This window comes from Euprymna scolopes, chromosome 19, assembly GCF_053919585.1.
Source record: "Euprymna scolopes isolate OS-2025 chromosome 19, ASM5391958v1, whole genome shotgun sequence".
Classification (NCBI taxonomy): domain Eukaryota; kingdom Metazoa; phylum Mollusca; class Cephalopoda; order Sepiida; family Sepiolidae; genus Euprymna; species Euprymna scolopes.
In genome coordinates this window covers 112,698,507-112,722,807 of record NC_136500.1, presented here as the reverse complement: position 1 = coordinate 112,722,807, position 24,301 = coordinate 112,698,507, and the positions used below count along the sequence as shown (strand labels likewise).

The 24,301-nt window shown below is 34.5% G+C and overlaps 1 protein-coding gene across 17 annotated transcripts in view; it reads left to right on the top strand.

The window, feature by feature from the left end:
- The window catches only part of LOC145239882 (oxygen-dependent coproporphyrinogen-III oxidase-like), a 985,985-nt gene that overhangs the window by 747,825 nt on the left and 213,859 nt on the right, over window positions 1-24,301 (top strand). The gene's annotated exons all lie outside the window — the stretch shown is intronic.

The following is a 24,301-nucleotide window of genomic DNA, read 5'->3' as shown; positions in this document are numbered from 1 at the left end:
TTTTCCATGAAAATAACGATAAAGCAGAGAAGGCTTCTTCTGTGGGATAGAAGTTGCAGGGAAGAGAAAATGGCATCTCCCACGAAGCTACGAAGTCTATTTTGAACTTGTCCAGATGTGGCAACAGTAGATTTGATATTCCTGTTTCCTACTTTAAAAATTCTTCCATTTCCATTCTATTCTACTTGTGTATTAGTATACACCTTCCATCAAAAATTAGGGTGGGGGAGGCATGTTTAGCCAGTGTTTGCACAAACCATTTGTCTAGATATATCACTAAAATATTCATATAAAAACCATAACATTCCATAAGTAATTTAATTTTTCATACATAATCATTTCTGATGACCTAAAGGAAAATGCCCATCATTGAACAATGTATTTTTTTTTTCCTGAATTCATTTCCCTCTCAAATGGCTTTATTTGGGGCTAGAAAAATGCATATGTTTAACTCCTTAGATTTTGTGCGGATTTGGAAGTACACAAACACACTTTTGCCTGAATCACCACCATTTCTCTGGAATTGCCAGTGAATAATTGGTGTTGGAGAAAGAACTTGGTGACACCATTAAGGAATTCCAGATGATGAGGCTAGAGGAAAAACCTCAACTGCCTAAAATCATAACCGCAAAATCTATGAAGGCAGTAATAAAAAGCATAAATATCATCCTCCAAAGACTTGTGACATGCAGAAAGTTGTTGAGATGCTTGAAAAAGTGGTAGTTGGTAGGTAAGAAGTGTGGAGATTATGGTGGATGAGGCAGAGTTTTGTAACCGAATTCATTCAACTTCTCCAAGGTCGGTTTACCAATGTGCGGTCGAGCATTGTCATGAAGGAGAATTGGGCCTTTTCTGTTGACTAATGCTGAGTATTGTTGTTTCATCTATTTGTTAACAGTACTTCTCAATTATTTTTATGCATCCAATCTTTTTATATGCATCTAATCTTTTTATATGCATCTAATTTTATTATATGCATCCAATTTTTTATATGGTTCCAATTTTTTATATGCATCTAATTTTATTATATGCATCCAATCTTTTTATATGCATCTAATTTTATTATATGCATCCAATTTTTTATATGGTTCCAATTTTTTATATGCATCCAATCTTTTTATATGCATCTAATTTTATTATATGCATCCAATTTTTTATATGGTTCCAATTTTTTATATGCATCCAATCTTTTTATATGCATCTAATTTTATTATATGCATCCAATTTTTTATATGGTTCCAATTTTTTATATGCATCCAATCTTTTTATATGCATCTAATTTTATTATATGCATCCAATTTTTTATATGGTTCCAATTTTTTATATGCATCCAATCTTTTTATATGCATCTAATTTTATTATATGCATCTAATTTTATTATATGCATCCAATTTTTTTATATGCATCCAATTTTTTATATGGTTCCAATTTTTTATATGGTTCCAATTTTTTATATGCATCCAATTTTTTATATGCATCCAATTTTTTATATGCATCCAATTTTTTATATGCATCCAATTTTTTATATGGTTCCAATCTTTTTATATGCATCCAATCTTTTTATATGCATCCAATCTTTTTATATGGTTCCAATCTTTTTATATGCATCCAATTTTTTATATGGTTCCAATCTTTTTATATGCATCCAATTTTTTATATGCATCCAATTTTTTATATGCATCCAATTTTTTATATGCATCCAATCTTTTTATATGCATCTAATTTTATTATATGCATCCAATCTTTTTATATGCATCTAATTTTATTATATGCATCCAATCTTTTTATATGGTTCCAATTTTTTATATGCATCCAATTTTTTATATGCATCCAATTTTTTATATGTATCCAATTTTTTATATGCATCCAATTTTTTATATGCATCCAATCTTTTTATATGCATCTAATTTTATTATATGCATCCAATTTTTTATATGCATCCAATTTTTTATATGCATCTAATTTTATTATATGCATCCAATTTTTTATATGCATCCAATTTTTTATATGCATCTAATTTTATTATATGCATCCAATTTTTTATATGCATCCAATTTTTTATATGCATCTAATTTTATTATATGCATCCAATTTTTTATATGCATCCAATTTTTTATATGCATCTAATTTTATTATATGCATCCAATTTTTTATATGCATCCAATTTTTTATATGCATCCAATTTTTTATATGCATCTAATTTTATTATATGCATCCAATTTTTTATATGCATCATAATGGTTTCGCCTGCATTCAAAAAGTGTAATGCATTAGACCGGTCATGGACCATAATACAGTCAGTATGACCTTCTTTTGGTGTAACTTTGGCTCAGGGGAAGTGTTGTGGAACTTTGTCAGCATCTAACTACTGAGCTGATGAGCTGAGTGTCGCTGGTTGTCATAAAGAACTCATGTTTCCTCACTCGTCTCAACCTAGTTGAGAAAGTCGCTCTTGTTGTGTAAAAGAAAGGAGGAAGACACTTCATAACTGCGTTTCTTTTGTTTGTCGTTCAATTCGTGAGGCCGCCATTTATCAGTTTTTTTTTTGTTTTTCCAATCTCTCTAGTGGTTGGAAATCATCATATACTTTAATTCAGAAGCAAGTTCTTGAATAGTTGAATGTGGACTGGCTTTAACTAAAGCTTTTAATTGATCATTTTCAACATCTGATGGCCGATCACTATGCTCATCATCTCCAAGATTCGTCGCTATCCTGGTGCTACCAGATCAGGCTGTCTGAAGATATAGACTTGCTGAAACGAAATGCACCTAACATTGATGCTTTTTGTTTTTCTACTTTTGCAAAATTTAATTATGCTATACAAAACCTACTTTTTCCCCCCTTTTCTTTCTTCCCATTTACCCTTTCTCTTTCTATCTCCCCCACTTCATGACTGGTTTCCTAACTTAAAATGTACTAAACAGTAATACTGTAACCCTTTTCTCGTCTCCAATTGCAAAACTCATTCATGTTCTGCAGGGCAGGGGAAGAAAAACGATAAAATAACAAACTAAACACTACAAACTAGCGATTGAAGATATAAAGGGTTTGAACAATAATAAAAACCTTGTACAAAATAACTGGATGAAACATGAATACTATTTCCAAAATAATTGGATTCGGCATTAAATAACCCAAATAGGGTTGATATGCCGTAAGACAAAACAACTAAACCAAACTCTACAAATAAATATTTGAAGATATAAAGAACTTTAAGAATAAAAACTGTTTCCAAAATAACTGGATTTGACATTAGATAACCCAAAAAGGGTTGATATGCCATGAAACAACAAAACCAAACTGAACCAAATTCGTCACTGACAAAAAATTTCTTAAACCACCATTGTTCATGCGTTCAGTAGTGGTTCCTGGGCCAAATGCTTCATTGATATCGCAAACTGTTTCAGCAGCTTTTCAGCCTAGCTTAAATTGAAATAAGGAAATTGTACATATTTGCTTTTTTCTATCTTGTATTCAATGTTCTGAAAAGAAGACATAATTGTTTTAAAACGATTATAATTTAAACGATTAGATAGACTAAAACACACTGTTTAAAATGATATATAAAGTAAATGTCTCATCCCTCAGCAACTTATTTGGATATACATCATTTAAAATCAAAATTTAATGTTCTGCAAAATCTTTCTTGTCAACCTAATAGAAGGAATAAAAAATGTTATGAAGAAGCCGAAAGGAAAGATTCCAGCATTTGCCAAAATAATACAAACAGATGACAATAAAAATCATAAACAAAAAGATAGAAAAAAATGGGAGATAATCACAATGGATAAACACCCCCAAAAAACAAGAGCTATAGGACTATTGGAAGCCTTTGTTTGAGAATAAGGAATCATGTAATCAAGAGGCTGGGTGGATCTTGTATATAGCTCAAAGTAATTAAAACATGCCTTAGATGCCAGAGCCAAGAATACCACCTGGAATTGAAAGTCAGACAGATTCCAGAATAAAAAAAAAAAAAAAAAAACTGGCATAGACAACGTAGCCAATTTCTGTCTGAAACTAACAGCATAGTAGCTTGCTGAGGGATGAGACCACACCAACATAGTAAAGAGTAATACAATCTTCACACGCAAAACGAGTTTGATGCAACACCCTAATGAATTTGCTGTATCACTATCAGCTACAAGCCTGGAGCATACCTCAAAAATAAATAAATAAATAAAAATACAGCAGGATGCAGGAGGAGCATTTGAATACCAAGAACCAATTGTTAATCAACAAAACCATCCTTGAAAACTGTAGGGAGACGTAGAGAAACCTAAGCATTGCATGGATAGATTATCAGAAGGTATATGATAGTGTACCCCATTCGTAGCTACTGTGGTGCCTTGAAGTTTATAAGATCTATCTTGTAATCAAGAAAATCATGGCTGGACACATGAATATGTCCTACATCGTGAGTTGCATCTTCCACTTGGTGCGGCTTCCAATCCAGGGCAAGTTGGTTGATGGACACCTAACTGTTGAGAGATGTCCAATCAAAAACATTCCATTTCCACCTTCTTCTTGGCTTTCTTCTGCCTCTTTTGCCTTCTAACATACCCTCAAAGCATAACTTTGAACTATGTCATTAAACCACACGAATGTAAAACAAAAAAAATAAAAAAATAATGACAAGATCTGAAAAAGTATCTTCCTAGGACAAAGCTTTACTCTTTTAATTGCTGATAGAGCCAGTAAGAAAGTTACTGAATAAATATCAGTGTCTACAACCTAAGCCACAATCACTAACAACACCGAAACACACGAGTCAACCACCTGCTCTGCAAATATGACCACAAGCTGTATGTAAGCTCAAACATTGGCTTAAGTCTTTCAATTGAAACATTGGCTTAAGTCTTTCTTTAAAGATATTGGAATGAAAGTTTGTTTGGACGAATATGCCAAGTGCTCCATACTTGATAAATAGATTAACATCAAAACTCTAGACGAGCAAGAAAAATACAAAAACGTTGGCATTGAATAAAACGATTCAATTCAATGAGAGACAATATTGGCAGACGATATATGTAAGAAAAATCTGCAAAACACAGCTTATAAACAAAAACAAAATAATTGGCATTAACCACTTTCTACGTTAGTGATAACATATGGCTTTGTTTGGCCACAAAACAAAAACTGCTGACACTGCAGTAATTGTTGTTCATATCACTATGTCGGCTCTAACAGTTTCATTTTTGGTTCTTGACAAAGGAGGAATTGGACCTAATAATTCACTCCTGTTCATCTGTTCGTTTGTTTGCACTTTTCTCAATAACCACGTCTTGGATTTTTGGGAAATTTTGCACAAACATTAGTCATGGTGAAAGTAAATTTTTGCCCAAATGGATTTTCCAGGATATCCCTGGTTGCCCCTCTAGGGGGCATTATAGAGTAAAACTGCTCCAAAAAGTGTTCATCTGTTTGCACTTTTCTCAATAACCACTCCTTGGATTTTTTTTTTACATTTTGCACAAACATTAGTCATGGTGAAAATAAATTTTTCACTTGTCGAGAGGAACTTTACATGCTCAACTTGTTCAAGTATATAACGGTAGGGGTTGCATTAGTTAGAATGGATATTCTATCTGGTATAATCTCCTATAACTTGCTGCTATAGCCAATCTTGGGTTGGAAGCCATGTTTAGTTTCAGAACAGTTTCCAATGGTTAGTTCTATACAAGTCCTGGAGATGACTGGTTCTCAGTAGGCAGTTGTTTTGTACAGGTTCCTGATTTTATAATTTTTTAGCCAAAGAGCAAAAGATTCTTCTCGTGTTAACATGAAGAAAAAACATGCAAGGTTGCTGAAGAAAAGGTTTAATTTTTTTGAAGCAATTCTGGTTTCTGATTGGTTGGTAGCAGAACGTGAATTCATTTGATTCGTCATTTCCTAGCAGTAGCGTTTATAAATAAAATCTCCCAACTTTGAGAGACAATACCCCCATTATAAACCAAAAATATTGCAACAGCCAATGTTCAATGTGTATTTGTATCTGCCCAGAGGAGTACAAGGTATAGGTCTCTTAGAAATTGACCATTGACAGGAAGCCACTGTTGTGAGTATAGGCCAATATCTTATGAGCCGTCAGAACCCAAACCTTCTAATGATATATCAATAAGAGTCAGTAAAACAAGAATCATCAGAAAACATTTGGGACATGACTCTCTCTCACAAATGAGACAGAAACCCCAAACAAGCCTGCCATGGAAATATCCCAAAAGAGTTGCCAGAAATGCACCAAGACTTCTCATTGCAAAAAACTGGAAAAATGTGCCAACTTACAACATGTCAAATATTTTCTGGATGAACTATCCCAGCAATCTATAGATACGGAAGGCTCTGTAGATTGGCTAAAAAAGAATCGCTTCACTGTGATCAGGAGAAGATTATAATGGTCGCCCAAGCTTGACTAATGCTTTGGAGATGAGTAATCTCAGCAACAAGTAGAAAATGTGAGCCACATGACATTCAGTTGTAAAGTCCAACTATACAATGCAACACAATGAAGTGTATAAATATCTTGATTGGATTATCTGTAAAAAGTTAAATATATAAATATCAGCTATAGCAACAAGTCATGGGAGAATATACCTGACAGAACATCCACTATAGCTATGCAATCCCTACTTGTAAAATGGAGCTGTTAGATCTGACAAGAAATAGGAGAGATCGAATTAGGAATTAGAAAAACGCTTATTTAGTGTAGTATATAAGGTAAGATAATACTGAGCAGTAGTAGTAATAATACATTATTACATTTTGTAAGTGGTATATTTCAATCTAAAAGTGCTCAATACCCTATACAGAACAGATGTACTTACATGCTGTATTGCTTAGTAGCAATCATTTTAGTAGGTCTTGTCATAGTGTTGATATGAGACAAGAAACTCGGCTTTGCCCTAGAGCAACAATAATAATAATGCAGAATTATATTTGGTAAGTTGTATATGTTAAACCAAAAGTACTCAATCGATAAGTACATTTAAAATAAATATAGGCTTAATAATGTTATTGATATGGAGAAGGCAACAGACAAGGTATTTGATGTTGTCTGGCAAATAAATATAAACGTTTCTCTGTTTTGATGAGCGTGTAAAGCTGGATGAGGGTGAAGACCAGATACTAAGAATTGTATCAGAATACATATATAGGTTTCACTTATAAATGGTGCCAGTCAGTCATTTTTCAACATTGCACTTTTTTCTTCGCTACTGCTGTATAGGCATTAATGTGTCTATTAATGTATGTTAGGGACAACCACTGCAATCTGTTGTAATATGTCCATGCATGTATGAATGAATGAGTAATATGTGTCCTATCGTTGTTACATTAGGAAGCCTGTTTCTGTGGTAGCTTTTTATTTTTTTTGCAAAGGGCCTGGAGGCCACTCGAGGATAAGGGTTAATGTGTGTATTGTAGTCATTGGGACAGTAATGTAGTAATCGTTTGTGGTGGTAATTTGGTATAATCTAATTATTTATGAGGACGGTTCAATAAGAACTTGTTTACATTGGACTTGAAGACTACAATATTGTAGTCAGCTGGAAAGCAGAATAGAGTTACGCAGATGGGCAGTTTTACGATCAGTTTTTGCTTTGCCAAAAAGGTGTACTAATATTTGTAAGCAAATTATTCTTAATGATTTTTTGAATGTAGTATATATGAGTGCAGTCTAGTTTCGTATATTTAGCTGGTGATGCTTGTTCCAAAGAATGTTCTAATACTAATACCAGAAGTCTGTGACAACTTTATCCAGTTTCATTTGGTGCACAAGAACATTTTATTTTACTTCATCACTAATTGTTTGATTTCATCCAGAAGGTCAGTTTCAGGCATGATGGTAATGTTTATCTGGAGGTTTCTCATTACTTTTTGTTCTAGCTCTGCAACAGTAATGAACCATTTTACTGTTTGGACCTCTGTTATGTTTGTACCAGTTTCGAACAGGTCTCATTGTCTTTGGAAAGATTTCTATTCTTCTGGTGAGACACCTACACCTATTTTAAGCAGATTTATTATCAACTTATGATTTCACCAGTGATGTATAGTAAGCAAGCACTGCTTTATCATGCAAAAATGACTTTCAAATACAGTCCTGAGTTAACTTCTCCTGATAGAACATGCAAAATGAACAGGTATTTTGATGAACCATTATTATGGTTCTCCTGACTCTCGTTCACCTGTTCATTTATTTGCACTTTTTTCAAAACCACACCTTGGTGTTTTTTAAAAAATTGCACAAACATTAGTCATGGTGAAAGTAAATTTTTGCCAGAACGGATTTTCCATAATAACTCTGGTCCCCCCCCCCTCCAAGGCCATTATAGATGTAAAATTGCCCCCAAATCGTCTGTCCGTTCGCACTTTTTCAATACCCATGCTTTAAATTTAAAAATAATTTTGCACAAACGAAAGAAAATTTTTGCCAGAACGGATTTATTCACTTGCGGAGGAGGGCCCCCACATGTTTGACTTGTTTTATTAAATAGTTTGCTACTTGCAATGCTTAAAACGAACTATTTAAATAATAAAGGTTTCATTCATAATTTCGATGTAAAAACAAAATAAAAACGTTTTCCATATATTCTTATTGATAACCATTAATATTTTTGAAATTTTCATACAAATTTATTTATATTTCTGTAAGTCTGTGATGAGAATCGATTGATTCTCTTATTTAGATTATTCAAACAACTGTTCACATCTTTAGTGTTATTCGCATGACGTTTCAGCCAATGTGACCTCTGACACGGACATCTTTCTGTTGAACTCTGTATAGAATTTTGCATGGAACCTTTTAATCTATGGTGGTAGCGTCCTCTCATTCCATAAACCATGACCGGGTCTTAAGTAATCCGCAATTGTGTTTATCTTATCACCCGCACTGAGGATTGAATCTTCAACTTACAGAAGAGTGTGACTTACATATAATAATAAATAATAATAATAATAGAAATCTATTTATCTTTTAAATATGACTATAAGAAAAGAAAAATATTAGGTTGGTGCAAAAATAATGTTTTTTGATATTCATTTGACATTATTTTTTGCACCAACCTAATATCAATGTGTATGTGTGCAATTTAGAAATACTTTGTAATTTCCTTAAAATCCTACTAAAGAAAAGTTTGGAAAATAACATTTGAGCACAAATGCTAAACATTTGTCAACAAAAGAAGTTTAATATTCATAGACAGAAGTATTTGTTATATTAAAATTAAAAAAAACAAAATGAGAACGTATAGGTAATTAATGTAATATTCTTTTGTAAAACCAATATGCAAATCAGTTAACCTTACGACTTATGACCTATGTATATGCAATCAATTGAAAAGATCAGGTTTAGTTATTGTGAAAAATTTAAACTTAAAATAAGGTATTTTGACCTCCAAACTTGTACATTTATTCATACATACATATATATATATATATATATATATTACAATAGAAAAATGCGAGCATGAAAAGTAATATGGTTAAACTTAAACATGGGAAAGAAAAGGACAAGCTATTCTAGTAAAAAATATCATAAATTTATAACTTAAAATATTGCAGCATTAAGAATTGATTGTATAATGTTAAATTGATTTTTTTTTTTTTTTTTTAATTCTATATGCTGCAATATTTTAAGTTATGAATTTATTATATTTTTTACTAGAATATCTTGTTCTTTTCTTTTCTGTGTTTAAGCTTACCCATATTACTTTTCATGCTCGCATTTCTCTATAGTAGTCCGATTTTTCCAGGCTTCCAGTAAATTCACTTTTTCTTTGTTTAATTTCAGTCTTATTTTTTGACCCCGCCCCCATAAGCATAACATAAACATATGTAAAACAATATACGGCACTCGTCTGCTTTCATTCTCTCTTTTTCACTTGTTACTTGCGAATTAGTAACAACACTAATTGCTGAAGCAACATGGTTGCTACGGAAATCAGTCATAAAAAACGTCGCTCACCTCCTTAATAATTTTTAAGATTTTGAACACCAGTAAATTCACCATAACTCTTGTTTTACTGAACGAAAATTAGAAAAAAATTTCACAATATAACTGAGAAGGTGATCTATAATCTGTAATAATTGTTTGAAATTTGGTCGAAAAATAAGTGAGCGGTGAACCTTTAAAGCAGTTCTAAATGACTGAAACTGCCACTTAACCATATATTCACAAACACTACCGTGTTTGAATGAATAATTGTAGCTGTTACTAACACTTATCATTTAAGTCATTTTCTGTATCAATTTTACTAAACATATGAATCTATTACTCTTTAATACATCTACAGCTGAAATGGAAACTAGCCTAAGAGAAGGAAAACTCTGTAACAAGACGAGAACTTCTATGTTTTGATTTCATTCATCTTCAATTTCTCCCTGCCATTGAAATGCAATGCCGGATCAAAAATGTGGTTGGAGGTACAACCCTTGCTTCATTATAATATACTTCTCATGCGGATGCCCTTACAAAGGATATTCTCTGGAAGATAAGGAAAAATATCATAAAAATGGCGATGGTATATAATTATGAATTTAGAGAGCAAATGTGTATTTTTATAGAATTGCACCGACTTAGCACCTTCAAAAATGGCAGATGAAAATGCAAGAATCAATGTAGGCAGTTTATATCTACCCCCACCACGTCATACTACCATCTCTTACCACTCCTCCAACATTTTATCACCCTACCCGCCCCACGCTACCAGTTTACCTTTCTATGTTCATCAAATTTAATATAGATAAATATAATTTACTTATTTCATATATCTTTCCTTTTATTATTAAATTAATTTTTCACAGTGACGAATCTTCCACTGCAAATATATCGGAATTGAATTTGACATTTTAAAGTTACATGAAGCTTGGAATTTTTTCTTTCTTTTTTTTTTTTCAACATTTGCATTCAAAGTAAACTTTTGAAAAATGATTGTTTATGAAAATGTTATATTTTAGTGCCCAATTTTAATACTTAAGATCTTAAAAATCCTTGTTGTTTATTATATTTCGTGGTGTTGTCATGGCGTTTGTGGAGTGCTACTGGTAATGTGTAATATTCAGTACTGCCTTATACAGGGTGGAACAATAAATTTATTGCCCTAAAACAACACTATAGCTTTATTTTAAAACTTTTATTGAAAAAAATCAATTCAGATAATGAGATTATGTAGTAGAGCTGACATTTATTCAATGTAGCCGCCTTAAGCCTCAATCACCACCTCGATATGGCTTCGGAGCTGGGAGCATGCCTTTTCCACAAGTTCCAGCAGGAGCTCGGCGGATGGCAGCAATAAGGCTGGCTTTAGTGTTGTGGTAGGTTATAAAGGTGATGTTCTCAAGATATGACCAAACAAAGTAGTTCTGTGAGTTCAGGTTGGGGAAAGGAGGGGGTTCAGTGAGAGAAGAGTACAAAGTTTATTTATTGTGGACTATTATCCTCATCTTTTTTAGTTGTTTTAGTTTGTTTTAATCAATGATGAATTCCAATTAACTAAATGAATACAAAGGCGTACTACTCCTTCTGAACCCAAGCCTGGGTCTCTTTGTCTGGTGCCATGCCCTGCTGCCACATCCAGGGTCTGCCAGCGACCACCTGATTGCACAAGGGGATCACCACACTCTTCAGCACATCCAGGTATACTTTGGTGTTGACTTTCAAACCGACTTCGAAGATGTGGCTCTCACTTGAAACCACACCAAATACCATACGAGGGGGCGGGCAATAAGTAATGCCCCTGCCCCACTTCCAGTTGTCTGATCTAGCTGAAATTTTGCATGTGCAATGATTTATATCGCTACGGGTTATGTGACAAATTACAGCTCTGAACTAATTGTGGTTTCTGTTTTACAGGTGTTTGATCTGAGTCAGGTGTGAAATGGAGCCTGTTGAATGTCAAGCAGTGATCCGGTATTTGTATTTGAAAGGACACACACCACAGAAGACGTTTGATGAAATGAAAGAAACTTATGATGGTAATGCCCCATCATATGACCTTGTAAAATGCTGGCATCGCGAATTCAAACATGGCTGGAAATCTGTGGAAACAACTCCCAGACCTGGTCGCGCCCCTTCTGCCATTTATGAGGCATCTGTCCGTCAACTTGAGGCTGCCATTTTGGAAGATCGGCACATTACTATTCGCCAAATAGCCCAAGATGTCAAGATTAGTACAGGGTCTGTGGAAACTATCATTCATGACCATTTGCATATGCATAAAGTGTCTGCCAGATGGATTTCCAGGTTGCTCACACCATTCCTGAAGCGAGAACGCGTCGAGTGCTCGAGGAATAATTTGGAGATGTGCCAAGAAGATGAGTCAAAGTTTTTCAAAAGACTGATTACACAGGATGAAACCTGGGTCCATCACTATGATCCAGAGACCAAAGCCCAGTCAGTGCAGTGGAAGCACTTGGACTCACCACCTCCAAAGAAGGCAAGGGTACAGCCCTCCGCTGGCAAGGTCATGCTCACAGTCTTCTGAAACCAGGACGGAGTAGTGATAACAGATTTCCTGACAAAGGGTACCACAATTACAGGAGCCTATTATGCTTCACTTTTGAGGAAATTAAGGGAAGCTATCAAAATCAAGAGGCAGGGCAAGATCAGCAAAGGTACCCTCCTCCTGCAGGACAACGCTCCGGTCCACAACTCGCATGTCGCCAGATCAGAAGCACAGGCGTGTAGTTATGAAATCTTTTTCCATCCTCCCTACTCTCCTGACCTTACACCCTCTGACTTTCACCTCTTCCCAGCCATGAAGTTGTTTTTGAAAGGAAAGCGTTTCCCAGATGATGCAGCCTTGATTTCTGAAGTCACGTCGTGGTTGGAGGAACAACTTGGGGTGTTCTACAAAAACGGTCACCAGAGCTGCATCAAACGATGGGAGAAATGCATAACTCTGGGTGGTTCCTATGTAGAGAAAGACTTATAACTGTGCCAAGTTTCGTTGCTCTACTGCTATGGGAAGTGGGTCAGGGGCATTACTTATTGCACGCCCCTTGTAACCGTGGCTGTAAACTTCATTGAGCTGTACCCTCAAGTGTTGAACCGTCCGGATTTGCATTTTGAGGGTGTTGGCAATGGTCCTGTTGTCATAACTTGGATCGGTAGAGAGTATGAGTTGTACCGCGGCGCGTCTCCACTCTTGCTCATTGTGTCACTTTCAGACATGATAGGAGGCGCCTACTGCTCTTGGGATTTGTACACAACTAGCCAATTAGTAGATGGTATGCAATGAAAAAAGAAAACCGGTTTCCATTAAACGGGAATGGAATTATGTCATTTTTTTTTTCTTGAGCAACAATTTTATCGTTTCACCTTGTATAAGTGTGTTCATCTGGCTCTAACTTGAAATCCGTTAATCGTTCATTTTAAAATCAATAAATTATATATAATATATAAAATTTTCTCGTTTACCTCTATAAAATCACTATTTGATCCTGGTTTATCAGGGTTTTTTTTTTTTTTATGGTGGTGGAGGGTGGGTGCAGATCATTGCAACATGTTGTTAAGATGAATAAAATATAGTTTGATTTAATTCCTTCCAGAAAATATTTCGTATTAAAATTATATTCACATTTCATCCTTAAAAAAAAAAATAATATTCGTATTTTATCCTTAAAAAAAAAAATAATATTCGTATTTTATCCTTAAAAAAAAAAAATAATATTCGTATTTTATCCTTAAAAAAAAAAATAATATTCGTATTTTATCCTTAAAAAAAAAAAATATTCGTATTTTATCCTTAAAAAGAAAAAATGTAATTCTGTATCCATCTATACAGAGTTACTTTCTTTTTAATTACATGTATTCAGGTAATCTAAAAGAAAAGTAACTCTGTATTGACGGATGTAGAATGATATGCTTTTTTTCCCAGCATGTTGCTACGATAGGACAGAATTCTCTCTTCAAGGAAGTCACTTGATTTCATCAACTTTGGTTTATGAAGTGACCTTTGATCCCTAGGTGTCACTCAAACTTTATTTGATCGTTCAAAAATTAACTCATGAAAGAAATTTTTCACATTTATTCCTCATTTTAACATTCTTGTTCTTCCATTTGCTTCTTTATTTTCTTTATTACTCATTTAATATCTCTAAACCGGGAAGAAGCACACACACACACATATATATATATATATATATATATATATATATATATATATATATATATGTATATATATATGTATTGCAATTAGGAAGGGAAGACTTATGATTCATGATTAAAAGTAAATTTGTGTATATATATATATATATATATATATGTATATATATATGTATTGCAATTAGGAAGGGAAGACTTATGATTCATGATTAAAAGTAAATTTGTATATATATATATATATATATATATTCCTTTAATCTTCTCTCCAAAAAGGGGGAAAAAGGGGACCAGGAGAGGAAAGAAAGAAAAATGGGGAGCCAGCTGATCGGTTTCGATCCTCGATTCTCAAAGCTGTATCGAGGGAATTTTTAAAACAAAGAATGAAAAAGCGATTAAAATTGCGTTTTATTCAATTTACAGGGAGATAAAAAAAAACAAAAAAATCTGTGAAAACGATTCAAATAAAACAGCATTTTGGTCGAATACCCTAGAGATTAATCACGTTCAAACCCAGGAGGCATTCTCTTTGCTTGCAAAAGGAAGGTTTTCTAAGTCGAACGTGAATAGTCTCCAAGATCTTAAGGTGATATAGTGAATGAGCACGACTCAGAATAGAAAGTCTGTGCTAAAGTTCGCTGCACAAGACGGGTTTTTAAGTAAATGATCAGTAATTGAAGACCCGTATGTGTTAGTAACAATGTCCGTTGCTCGGTAGGTTCCATTCCTAATTTTACTGGGTACATGTTGGATTTTTCCATTTAATCTTAATGTCGTTCGACCCAAGTAGTTGGCACTGCAACCACATTCAAAATTGTAAATAACGTTACTATTATGGTGAAGAGGTAGAACGTCTTTTCGAGAAGATTGTAATAAAGTTCTCGTAGAGAACACAACACTCACACTGGCAGCAAAATAACATCCATGAACTGCTGAACTTATTTGTTTGGCAAATTTCTCACTTACTGTACCCAAGCAAGGCAAACGTTGACAAAATGTCAGTAATACTAGATGACAAAGACAAATTTGAAAAATTGGGCCCTGTCGCAACTCATGATTCAACCGCCTCCTTGGAAACCAAATTTCAAAAGAAACTGGTCAAGTGGGTAAAAAAAAAATCGTTTTCCCACTTTTTTTTTTTTCTCCTCATAAATTTAATAAAACTCAGTTTTAATCGCTTTTTCACTTTTTGTTTTAAAAATTCCTTCAATACAGCTTTGAGAAGCGAGGGTCGAAACCGGTCAGCTGGCTCCTCATTTCTCTTTCTTTCCTCTCCTGTTTCCCCCTCCTGTTTCCCCCTCCCCTTTCCCCCTCTTTTTGGAGAGAAGATCAAAGGAATATATATTTATATATATATACAAATTTACTTTTAACCATGAATCATAAAAGTCTTCCCTTCCTAATTGCAATATTTAAATTTTGTATCCCTAAAAACATTATCAAATATATATATATATATATATATATATATATATATATATATATACTACCCTGATGATTCAATACTTCTGCCTTCCAGCATTGACCTCGGTAATGCTCCACTGGTATTTAACTCCCAACCTGAATGATTCAGCTAATTTTATATCTGAAGTTGATTTCCCTTGCATTTTCTCTATGCTTCTTTCAAGGAGCTTCCATCAACCTGAAGCCAGTCTTACATGCTTTTTACACTATCCATTGTCTAAACAATTCTAACTATTTCTAACGATAGTAAAACTGAGATAGTGTCTTCAATGCTCATACCAGTCTCATATTTCTACTTCAGACCTATTTAAAAATTCTTCTGCCTCTGATAATTCGAAACATTGCACGTGTTTGTCGAACTCCCAATCAATTGGATCTGAGGAGAAAGTTTCAATTTGGAACCCCTACTATTTCAACACTAACCCTTCAGTCATATGATTTTATTAACTTCCATTTCTAGGGTCACCTCTGACACCTAGATTTCACTCAAACACAACCTTGGTCATATACCAATAAGTTTTTTTTTTCATTTTAGCATCATAGTAGTTAAAAAAATGAATAGAAACTGGTTTGAAGTTGGTTGTTTTAGTTTTTATTTAACATATTGTTACTTTGAAACGTGACTCTATATACTGTTTTTTTGTTTTTTGTTTGTTTTTTGGGTTTTTTTTTTGCTATTTTAAGTAAAAGAATAAAACAAATAACTGCAATTGATAAAAAATGCTTCCGGAGCCATTGTTGAATCTGTCCTTACCAGGGATTTCTAGTGGTTTGGAAGGAAAGGGTTCGTGACAGGTGGAAATGGTTATCTTTACTTTATCTGTGCGTGAGTTCGTTCCCTATGGACTCGAAAATGGCTGGGCCGATTTTTATGAAATTGCACGCAAAGATACTTTATGTGCCTGGCAATTCTTAGATAGGTTTTGTATCGAAATGTCTTTGATAAATATCAATAATCGAAATGATCTGATGTAAGAAGGAACAGGCAATTTTGACCAAAGTTAACACCTTACACAGCCTAACATCACAAGTGTATTTGAAAAGTTTATTATCACATAAGCCGAAAGACCCAACATATAAAATAAACATAAGGTTCTTTGATATGACAGGGGTGCGTTCGAAATGAATGTTTTTGTTTAGATCACTATTGAAGCATGATACTTGGCTATTGCATTTTAACCTTTAATTCAAGCCATTATATATAAAAATGATTTTATAAAATCAACTAGTATTTCAACCCGGCGTTGCCCGGGTGTTTGGATGTGTATGTTGAGCAAAGAAATGAAAAAGTGGTAGTAGGAAGGCAGGCTCGAACCCGTACCGCAAAGGAGGAAAAGAACGGGGTAAAACCTAATGTTTATGCTGTTACGACCACCGCCAAACCGGAAGCGACATTTCTTAAAATTAAGGCTAGACAATCTAAAGGAGAGGATAACTTTCAAAAATATCGGCGAAAAAAGTGACCCCCCCCCTGTAGAAAAGTGCCTAGTTGAAGGGGAAGATATTAATGTTTTTAGCCAATTTTTCGATATTTGTCGTCTGAAAGGGCAAACTTTAAAACGATACTGATCTTGGTAAAATCCGTCGCCTCTATTGAAAGTTTAAGGCAGACATGCAAACAGACAGACATACATACATACATTCATATATTGGTAACTGAAAATTTTCGACCCAAACTGATGAAAAAGCTTGCCCTATCTCTGAATATCCTTTATGTAAAATTTCAAATATTTAGACCAGAAATTCTCTGAGTAATTTGGAAGAGATCGCAGAGGACAATTTTTTAAAAAATTTGACCCCTATTATGACCCCTTAAAATTTATTGTTTTGGGCTCAAATCAAGTTATTAAGTTAGATCCATGTCCAAGGAACCTATATCTAAAATTTCAAGTGCGTAGACCCAAAATTGTCGGAGGAGTTTGGTAGAGTTCTCAAAGATCAAATCGTTGAACTTGGACCCCTTAATCGCCAAATTTCTGGCGAAAAACCGATCACATCGATTTTCCCAAATCTCAGTACCCTGTATATCCAATTTCGAGTCTGTAGAGTAAAAATTGACAGATTTATTGCATAGGGAATGTACACAGACACAGACACACACAAACACGTTCACTTTCATATATATATAGATATTAGGTTCTTTACAGTGCAATATAGACTACTATATATTGTGAACTAAGTCACTGCAAGAGTCATGTGAGCTTTCTTTCAGTAAAGTGCAGTTGGTCTCCAATCAAAACAGACAATCAATTGATTTAATTGAAAAATAATCGCTTTCACCAATTTCGATAATAAAAATATGAGAGTGTGAAACATTTGTTGATCATCATTGAATCCCGGGTAACATCGAGTCACCCGCTAGTACACTCATAAATGTTGGTTTGTTTTAAGAAATTTGACCAAACTTTGTTGTCAGCCAAACAAAATTCAATATAAAATTAGAATCCGATGGATTAAGGAGATAAATCCTCGCATTTACAGTAAAGATTGCCGACTTATTGGTGATTTCATTTTCAATTAATATAGGATCAAGCATAAATAACTGGATAAATGGATCAGGGGGATTACAAATGGCAATGTTATGATGACTACACTTACGCATTCATGACTTTAAAGTTTCATCTCTCTGTTGCAGATATTGACGGTGTCAGACTCTAAGAAAGCAACCCCTTTCATGTATGTGTATCAGAAGCAGAGATGCATCATTGAATTCCTCCATGTAGAAAAAATTGAACTGATTAACATTCACCAGCACCTGTTTATGTAGCCGATGCCGTTGATGTTAGCAGAGTTCGGAGGTGTATCTGTCAGTTCCAAAATAACGATAGAAACATGAGTGAGAAAGCACACTCCAAACATCGTTCATCGCTGGCAAAAATGCATGGTGGTAACTGTGTAGAAAAATAAATCCCGGAGTATAAAAGATTGCTCGTTTCAATGGTATAACTTCCGTTTTTGTAGGTCTTCAACATTTTAAATTTTGAGTTAAAAAATATGAGGCCTTCTAATATATAAAAAATCAAAATTTGTGTATGTGTGCGTGTTTGTATGTCTGCCAAAATCTTTGGACACACGTTGACGGGTCCTGAAAAAATTGGTATCGTTTTAAAGCCTCATCTCCAGGACGACAAATATCGAAAAATTGGCCAAAAACATTCATTGTTTCACCTTCAACTGGACCGTTTTTACAAGTCATCATCTCCATTCGATTGACTACCCTTAATTTGAATGCTCGCGACTTCCGGTTTCACAATGGGTGCATCAGCTAAAATGTTCGTTTTTTTTTTTTGTTTTTTTTACCTTCTTTTCCTCCTTCACATTACAGGTTCGAGTCTGCCTGCCTACTACTACATTTTTCTTTATTTTTAACACCGCTCTTTACCCAAGCTGCTTACTGTTGTTTTGATCTCCCCTACACCACCTCTCCACACCCGGGCAACACCGGTTACACCCGCTAGTACTATAAAAAGCTCAATGTTTGTATGAATGATGTTTGTGTGTTCCCTCTAATATATAGGGAGCACACCTATATAAAGAAAGATTAAAGAATCGACATAAAATCTGAAACTATATTCTAATATAACATTTACTCGAGAAGACAATGAGTTACCGAATATATTTTATATATCCTAAATGATATGTTTAAAATGTTTTGTGAATGACAATGGATGTAGCTCCAAATTTCTGTTGCTATGTATTGAATATCATTGTGCCCAATCTCTAAGTGTCCTATGGAGACAAGAGCATCACCCCTTGAAACTTAAAATACAGATATTCGATATTTTTTTAAGTCAACAAATATCTGAATTGTTTAGTTGGGAAGATAATAGATTGAAAACATTTCAATCCCCATCCCTCATTCCTTTTTTAAATAAATTTATTTAAAATCAAAGAATATATTGAGACATTATATATATATATATATATATATATATATATATACATATATATTTGGTAAAACTGGTAATTAGTAAAACCTGAAGAGAGTGCTCAATACTATTGCAGAGCAAATATGTGTTTTATTTTTTTATTACCGTTTTATCTGTTTGGTTACATATGTTTCGGATGTTGGACCGTGTTTACGATCTAACAGCCTCGTCAGACCTTACAGAAATGGTTGGTTGGTTGGTATTAGGAAGAATTGTTTTTAGGAGGAATATGGAAAAAAAAAAGAGGGGGGTTTTGGGATAGGAGATAATAGAGGGGGAAGGCGGGTAAGGACAATATTTCAGTTTTGAAGTTTAAAGTATATTAGGTTGTATTGTGTGTGTGGGGGTAGCAGATTCAGGTAGGCTTGGGTGGAGATATGTGGATATAGGGAGGGGGAGGGGGAAAGAGGATGGTAAAGAGAAAAGAAAAAAGAGAGGGGGTAATGAGAGGAGGGGGGAAACACATATATTTTGAGAGAGAGTATGTAACAACTCTTTGTCTCTCTCTCTCTCTCTCTCTCTCTCTCTATATATATATATATATATATATATATATATATAGCTTGCCTCTCTCTCTCTCTCTCTCTATATATATATATATATATATATATATATATATATATATATATATTAGCAAAAGTACCCGTCGTTCACTGGGTTCATAAACAGCCTACAGATAATGGACTCTGATTTATGAAAATATGATAGGTTATGAAAAGGAAGAGTTGTACAGAGATAGCTTCGAATTTGGGGGTATCAAAACTAAAGCAAAATATGATGAAAGTAATAATAAAATAGATAAACCCCATAATTTATTATACCATACCTGTTCACACTGAAACACTTATCACAATATTCTGTGGATCTATATTAAAAAACCTTGTTAAACTTTGTGACATATTTCCATTCTATGGAGGTCAAGCGCGAATGAACACCCCATAATTTTATTATACCATATTTCTTCAAACTGAAACATAATTATCAAAGTATACTTACGCAGATAGATATGAAAAGTCTTTATTAAAGTTTGTGCCTATTTCCATTCTATGGACGCCAGGCGTGAACGCAGACCCCACAATTTTATTATACCATCCCTATTTAAGTTAAAACATACTTATCAAAGTATTATTATGTACATCTATATCAAAAAAAATTGTAAACGTCTTGTTTTAATTTTTAAATTTTTTATTTCCATACTTTGTGGACCAGGCGCGAACGCAGACCCCACAATTTTAATGACTCATCATTATGCCAGATCCAACATACCCATTCCTGTGTCTCGATACATCTTCTATCATTATATGTAATCAGTTTTCTGTAATAGTCAACCATATAGGAGGCTATTCATGACCAGACACATGCACAGATGTTCAGCTTTATATTATACTAGTGGGAGGTACCCGGCGATGCCCGGGTGTTTTGCAGTAAATCAAAACTCCGGGGGGGGGGGGGTAAAATAATAAAAAAAAAAGTTTTGGTAGGTGAGTATGAGGATCGAACCGAACCCTTGAGGTAAAGTTGGAAATTAAAGTGTGAAAAAAAGACGTACAACGTTAACCACTGGGCCATGGAGACATGCAAGAGAAATAAGTTTGAATTTATTTATTTAACTATTGACAGGTGGCAGCAATAAAAGTTAACTCTGCTTCTTCTATTTGACCTAATTATTGAGGTCAAATAGAAGTCACGCAGTTAACTTGGGTTTGTTTACCCAAGTTTTTTCCCCAACAGATGTTGGGGAGGGGGAAACTAGCTCCCCATTTTTCAGATTGATCAGCAATTGTCTGATATGAGAGGCTTTGTCCCCACATTGATCAAAGCTGATTGCTGCTGGACGTTTCCCGGCGCGATGCCGAGAACATTGTTAACTTTGAATTGTTTCGCTTTTTATACGAAAAAGCCCAATCAACACGTGAGAAGACAAAATAGCAATAATTTTGTAAAAGTCGATGTAAATAAATCTAGACGCGACGTGCTTTCCCAAATCCTAGATATTATTATCTAGGGCCTATATAAACACTTCTAAGCGATCGTAACCCCCCTGCGACCATGTGCGAGAAAACCTTTGTGAGACATACACGAAATGGTCACACACATTTTGCCTTTTATATATATATAGACTAGTGGGGGTACCCGGCATTGCCCGGGTGTTTGGAGGTGTGTGTGGTGTTAAATAAAAAAGAAACTGGGGGAGGGTAGGATCGAACCCAAAGCCCTGAGGCGAAGTTTGAAAATAAAATCGGCCAGCCAGAATGAGTTACTGAAAGATGTTTGAATTTATTTAAGTAAGAACCAAATTGACAGGTGCGCGCATGGAAGTCGTCAAGCGTTATGACGACGACGGAAGCTATTCAGCAAATGAGGTCAATGACTAGGTTTGTTTGTTATAAGCGAAGTAAAAAAGAAAACATAAAAACGAACGTTAAAAATTAAATGGGGGGGGAATCAAAACATCGAAAAAAAACTAACGTAAGGCAAACAAACGATGTTAAATGTAAAAATCGAAAAAAGAAAACAAAAACGAACACATGAAAAATTGCTTAAATAAGCCTGTTTCGATATTAAAATTTAAAAAATCGGTGGGTACCCGCGTGTTTTTGGGTGTGTGGTCGGGGGTGGATAAGCAAAGTAAAAAAAAAAACAGAAAAACGAACGTTACGTGAAAAATGGCTTAAATAACACTGGTTCAATATTTAAATTTAAAAAATCGTAAAAAAAAAGAAGACATCTCACACCAGGATTCGAACCCAAAACGTTTAGATAACGAACCAACGCGCTAACTAACTGAGCTAATGCGACGTACATGAAATTTAGTTAGTTTTTCAACTATTTAAAGTAAATCAGGTCATGACGTCATCTGACGCATGTGTAGAACCGGTCGTTGTCATGAGAGGACCGTTTTTGTTAATGCCCCCCCCCCCCCGTTGAAAATTGTTGATTTTGGGGTGAAAAAAATGAACGTTTTTGGCCAATTTTTCAATATTTTTCGAGTGAAGGATTTTTTTTTTTTTTTACATAGGCATCACCACATTATCAAGGCCAAGAGGCCACTCAAGGATAAGGGTTAAAGAGTGTACAGTAGAAATTGGACAATATAGTAATCATTAGTAATGAAAATTTGGTAAATTTGATAACTTATATGGAAAGGCTCATCAAGAATTTATTTACGTTAGACTTGAAGACAACCATATTGTAGTCAGCCGGAAAGCAGGAAAACGGAAGACAATTCCACAGGCATGCAGTTCTAAGAAAGAAGCTTTGTTCATGGAATCTACGTTTAGGTTTAGGCACATATAAAGAGTGGGGGGAATTATTGACAGTGTTTACAGCTAGACGAGTGTTTCTTGTGAAAGTTTGGCGAGGGGGCACCATAGATTGAAGCTCAGTCGAACACTTTCCATGAAAATAACGATACATCAGAGACAAACTCGCAACATCTCTTTTGTGAGATAGAGGTTGCAAGGAAGAGAAAAGGACATCTCCTACGAGGCTACAAAGTCTATTTTGAACTCTATCAAGGCAGGCCAAGTCCTTTCTAGCAGCTCCTGCCCAGATGTGGCAACAGTATTCCATCCTTGGACGTACCTGGCTCTTATATAGATAGAGAATAGCATCAGCAGTGAGATATCTACCGGATCGATAGAAAGATCCCACCATTTTTCCAACGACCTTGGCAACAGATTTGATGTATGTGTTCCATTTAAGATCAGGAGTAATGGTCAAGCCAAGAAGCTTGTCAAAACTTGAGGCCTCCTGAAGACGAGAGGCATTCATTTCAATTGATGCCAGATGTGGATCAGAATGTTGATGATGTAAAGATAGAAGCTTGGTTTTAGATGCATTAAAAGTAACCAGCCACTCCTTACCCCATTGAACTACGTGCTCAAGATCAGAGGAGAGAGAATTGGAGAGAACTTGGTCGTTTACTGTCTTAGATGTGCTACCATAAATGGTAGTGTCGTCAGCATAAATGTCTACAAATGATGTAAGGATGTGATGGAGCTTAAATATGATACCGAGTTTTTGAAATTTTGTTGTGTCTGTCAAAAGTTTTTAGCGGACACACATACATACATACAAACAAACATACATACATATACACATTTCACTTTTATATATATAGACTAGCGGTGGTACCCGGCGTTGCCCGGGTGTTTGGAGGTGTGTGTGGTGTTAAATAACTAATTTGTTCAGTTGTAAATAAATGAATATAATGGCATAAATAAATTGATTCAAACAAGGCTTGTACATATTAGTTTAGTATATGCGTAGATGCCAGACACCTTCAGATTGCAGTTGTCTATTGCTTACATTCAGTATCCCGCCATCTGTCTAAGAATGGAGGATTTTGTTTGTTGTCATAAACATGCTTTGTTTCAAGCACCATGTATAATAATAATAATAATAATAATAATCAAGGTAAGTTTATGAAATGCAAAAGTTGAACTTCATAATGTTTCCAGTTTGAACACAAGCATAGTATTATTACCCTTTAAATTAACTAAAATTAACAAGAAATATTTTTTTATCATCTACATCATAATTCAGGTTATAAAGAGTTTAAAAAAATAATAAGCATAAAACATAAACTGAGAATTGATTTGACTAGCCAATGGACGACAGACATTAGGCAGAGACAGTTTCAAATGAACAATGTTGTCTCAGTCGGCTTTCTATTTCATTCTTCCAACAGCGACCCCCCCCCTCATTGCTTACCTCTGCAACCTAAGTTAAGTTGCTGGAATTATTGAATGGGCAATGTTTTTATCTTATCATATCCCTTCCTCTTTTCAAACAAGAGTTTTTCCT